The sequence below is a fragment of the Mesocricetus auratus genome, unplaced genomic scaffold (genome assembly GCF_017639785.1).
Source record: "Mesocricetus auratus isolate SY011 unplaced genomic scaffold, BCM_Maur_2.0 Super-Scaffold_4256, whole genome shotgun sequence".
Taxonomy (NCBI): Eukaryota; Metazoa; Chordata; class Mammalia; order Rodentia; family Cricetidae; genus Mesocricetus; species Mesocricetus auratus.
In genome coordinates this window covers 68,989,760-68,994,632 of record NW_024429182.1, presented here as the reverse complement: position 1 = coordinate 68,994,632, position 4,873 = coordinate 68,989,760, and the positions used below count along the sequence as shown (strand labels likewise).

Genomic DNA, 4,873 nt, shown 5'->3' with positions numbered 1-4,873 from the left:
CAGTGGAAAGAGGACTTCCTGGATAACAAAGGCATTGTCACTTGGGATTTCTTGGGCCCCTCCAGAAAGTCACAGGTTAAAAGATTCCATGGTGGCATGTCCTTCTTTTGCCCCAAATCAAGGAAATCCTGACGGGGTATTTCTTACTTCAGAAGTCCTCAGTACCAAGCTGAGAGACATTGTTTGGCCTGAACACTCATTCATTCAGTATTCTCCCTTCCTCCCTCCCTCCCTTCCTCCCTTCCTCCCTCCCTCCCTTCCTCCCTCCCTTCCTTCCTCCCTCCCTCCCTTCCTCCCTCTCTCCCTCCCACCTCTCTCTTCCTCTGTGTATTTGTGTGTGTGTGTGTGTGTGTGTGTGTGTGTGTGTATGTCTAGTTCCAAATCTTGCATCAGGCCCAGTACCACCTAAATAAGACATTATCTAAGTATCTGTTACACGAATCAGGTGTTTTCAACAGGCAAAGTAACACAGCTTCACAGAGTTAAACAAATGCAACATAAAAAATGCAACACATCTTTGCATCATTAAAACAAAGACTCCACAGCATAAACAAATGTAACACATCTTAAAATAATATTCCACAACAACTATGTAACTAAGTTGGCCTCAAACTCTCCATCTTCTATGCCTCTGTTCCCAGAGTGCTAGGTTTACAGGGGTGTGACCACCATACCTAAGCAAGATTCTTTGGAGTTTCAAGAAAGGGTTCCCACATGGACTGAAAGAGAAAGAGCTATAGTTCACGCTCACGAGAAGCTCTGCAGTAGCAGTAGCTAGCTAGCACAGTGGTTAGAGCGTGCTGGTCAGAAGAATCATGGCTCGGAACGCAAGACACTAAGGCTACATTGGCTGATGGCTGATGACTGATGGCTGATGACTGCAACCCAGAACTGAGGAGAGCACTTTCTGTGTGGGACTGAGGAAGAACACAGCACTTCAGAGACAGAAAGATGTGGGGAGAGCTAGGAGGAGCCCACCTTTCCCATGACACCTGCATCTTTGCCTCTCCCTTCGGACATCAGACCTTTCCTGGGTTCAAAACGGACCTGAGAAGCTCCTGTGTCAGTAGGGACTCCTGGGCCACACAGGTTCCTGCGAGTGGAGACTAATGGATTTCTATGAGGGCCCCTAGCACCTCATGTCAGGGGATCTCATTCACAGTGACAAATGGAGCACGTATGTAAACCTGAACTTCTCATCACCCTGCACGTGTTTGCTGCATTCCTTTTCCCTTGAAGTATGTGGATGAATAGAAAGTCTTTAACCCGAAAAAAAGTAAAAGGTAAAACGATTGAATCCATTTTCCTTTTATTATTAAATCAGGCCAGTCTAGGTAAATACATTGTTTTTCCAAATCTGATATGTGCTTGTTCCTTGCATAGTCAGAAAATCTCTATGGGCCGTTAGCTATTATTTAACGTGTACCCCCAGGTGGATGATGGTACGTGAAGAGCTGGGCCATGTGCCAGCCCATTAACTAACATGAAAGGGCTTGCTCTAGACTTTAAAGTTAGAAGATTTGTGTCTAAGCTTAGGAAATAAATGAGAAAAGACCAAGAAACTACAGTTGGAGAGAGAGAAGAAATAGTTGTGCACTTGCATGTTTGTGTTCGTGTGTGTGCACACGTGTGTGGAGGCCAGAAGAGGTTGACATCAGGCCTCCTCCTCAGTTTCTCTCCACCTTCGTTTTTGAACCTAAAACACATTGATTTGGCTAGCTCTCCAGCAAGCCTCGGGGTTCTCCTGTGTCTACCTCCCCAACACAGGGATTACAAGAGAATGTTGTCACCCCTGGCTTTCATGCGGGTGGTGGAGCTCGAACTCAGGTCCTTGTGACTGTATGACAAGCACTGACTGAGCCATCTCCATCGTGCTTGCTTTTTCTTACTATCTGTCTTCTGTTTGAGAGACTTGGGGGCATCTCATCACATAGAGAAAAAGAAACTCCTGTACGATCTCGGGCCATCAGCAAGAATTTGTTTCAGTTTATCTGTTACAAAAGCCTATGGAGCCAGGTGATGGTGGCCCACGCCTTTAACCCCAGCACTTGGGAGGCAGAGGCTGGCAGACCTCCATGAGTTCAAGGCCAGTTTGGTCTGCAGATCAAGTTCCAGGACAGCCAGGGCTGCACGAACGTCCTAGGTTGATGCTGTTTGGGGAACTTGTGGAAAGTACATCATTGGGTGTAGGCTTTGAGTGTTTTTAGTCTCACACCACTTTCTGTTCTTTGCTCTGTGCTTGCATTTGAAGATGCCAGCTCTCCACCTTCGACTTCTGCCACCATGCCTAATGCTTGCATTCCTACCATGGTGAACTCTCATCCCTCCGGAGCATTACGTCAAAATAAACTCATTTTTCCAGAAGAAGGAGGAGGAGGACGAAGAGGAAGAGGAAAGGGAAAGAAAAACCGAAAGCCTAAGGGACCTTACCATGACAGGCAGCTAAGAAGGAGCCTCCAAAATGCACCTGGGAGCCACAGAAAGCCATATCAAGAGGGCACCAGGGCCTCTAGACTTTTAGAAAAGCTTTCTATTATGCCACAAGACCCACACAGCACTTCAAGGAGAAGATGTGAAGATAGTTTTTAAGAGAAAAACCCCTGTCGCTTAGGACATGGCACAGCTGGGTTCATGGCAGGCCCATCTGCTTTCTCATACAAATTATTCAGCCAATGAAGCATTGTGGAGAGAAGGCAGGAGGCCTTTGAAGTCAGCTGTGCTTCCTCGGGTGGCTTCGGTTTTCCTGGGCAGCTGATTTTCACATATCCATCTTCTGGTTCTAACTTGGCCTCCCCTGAGCCCAACAGAGGCTCTACCTCGTTGTTCATTAACCAGGAGGAATGCATATGGGGCTTAAGGGCTTTCAAGAACTCTGCCATTGTAGGGTGGCTGATTTATGGCCCTGTATTTACAGCTCCAACATGGTCCAGCTTGTCCAAAGAAAGGGAGGTAGGCCTTTCTGTTCTGAGTAACAAAGAGATGGCAACCCAGCAGCATGGAGGGCTGCTGCACTCTGGGAAAACTGTGAACAACAAACCTGAACTCTGCATGTGCAGGCACCCGGAGAAGATGCTTCTTCTTTGAGGGCTAGGGGCCTGTTGGTGGTGTGTGCGGCCTGGGGGCCTGTTGGTGGTGTGTGCAGGCTGGTGACCTGTTGGTGGTGTGTGTGGGCTGGTGACCTGTTGGTGGTGTGTGCGGGCTGGGGGCCTGTTGGTGACAGATGCACTACTCTGTATTTGCACCACCACAGGACTCTAGAGAGACACCATTGCTGCCAAGAGGACTCTACTTGAAGACAACAGAATAAATCACCAATATTCAGTTAATCCTGGAGTGACTAAAAACCAGCACATTCATTCATTCGTTTGTCCATTTGCTCATTTGTTTACAACTCTGTAGCATAAAGCTGCTGCCAAACTCGAGTTCCTCCTAGCTCAGCCATCCAAGAGCTGGACAACAGGCATGTACCTCTATGCTCACTAAAAACTGAAAACAGTTCTTTTCTACTGTTTTCCCAGAAAAAAAAATAAAGCATGTTTCTTACCAATAAGAACACGCCACTTTGCACTGGCTTATCAACCCTCCCTTCTCATGTTGCTGGATCCCTGGCATCTCACCCATTAAACTTGACTGGTGTCTGCTAAGTTCTGAGAAGGGCAAGTCGTCTCATGAGCCTCCCTGGTTCCTTCTGGGTAACAGGAAATAGTTCAAGTGCAGAAGTGGAGCCAGGCTTGAGGGAGCCGGGCATCCTGGCTTCCTGGAGGAGGCTAGGTTGTGTGGAAGGGGTCACTGCCAGACCTACCCAGCTCCTCCCAGCTTCTGCTGTGGCTTCCAAAACTAAAGGGGCTTTTCCTCAACCCAGGGAGCTGGGGAGATGAAGGCCTTCTATTTTCTTTCCATTTCAATTTTTATTAGCATCTATTAATTATATATAATAATGGGCTTCATTATGGCATTTTACACATGTGTATAATGTATTTTGATCCTACTCCTACTGCTCCAGTCCTCTTCCCAAGTCCCCAGTCCCCTTGCTACTTCTAAGTTTTCTTTGTGTGTGGTGGGGTGGGTTGTTTTCTTTCTTTATTTATTTTTATTTTTTATTCAATTAACTGCAATCAGGGTTGCTTGCATGACCATGGGTGAGGGAGTTTTGCAAGAGTACCAGCAACCTACATTCTCAGAAAATCTCTCTCCCTCCCCAGCAACTATTAACTGTCATGCTCCTCACAGTGGGATGGGGCCTTGTGAGAGCCTCCCTCATCCATGAGGGAGTATAACTAGGCCCTATCTGCTGAGGTAACCACAGCTGCCATGAGAGTGTGTGTTCAACAGCCACTTTGGGCCTAGAAAACCCTGTTCCAAACACTGTCCTTGTCCAGTTCTGTAGTTCTGTCTGGGTCTGTGTGCTACTGGAACAGGACACTTGAGGGCTGTACTGGTGGGCAGTTCTAGAAGCCACAGAGTGAATGATGAGGAAGCAGCATGAATCCTGTAGTTTCTTGTGTTTCTTCAGAGGCCAAACCAGAACAGTAGAGAAAGTGAGGCCAACAAGAGGATGTGGGCCCGTCTTTGTATTTTTATTCAGAGCCTACTGCTGTATCACGGTAATGACCCAGTCTCTCTGCCTCTTCTTAGCAGGTCTTATCTCCCCTCCCAGTACTGCTATACTGGGGTTCAGGGTTGCAACTCAGGTATTTGGGAGCACACAGTCATAAGCCTTTGGGTTTATAAAGCCTTTGGGTTTATAAAGAGTGTATGCTGTTTTCTTTACTGGTGTTATTCAAAATAGCTTCTTTTACTTTTAATATTTTTTTAAATTTTTAGTCAGAAATATTTAATTAAAAGAGAGAGAAAAACAGGGAGTAGGCACAGC

General features: G+C 46.7%; 1 long non-coding RNA gene across 1 annotated transcript; it reads left to right on the top strand.

The window, feature by feature from the left end:
* The first annotated feature begins 738 nt into the window (after positions 1 to 738).
* On the top strand, positions 739 to 3,550 carry LOC110341804. The gene is made up of 2 exons (XR_002383810.2): positions 739 to 1,283; positions 2,252 to 3,550. It is a non-coding gene; the product is annotated as an uncharacterized LOC110341804 (long non-coding RNA).
* The last annotated feature ends 1,323 nt before the right edge of the window (positions 3,551 to 4,873 follow it).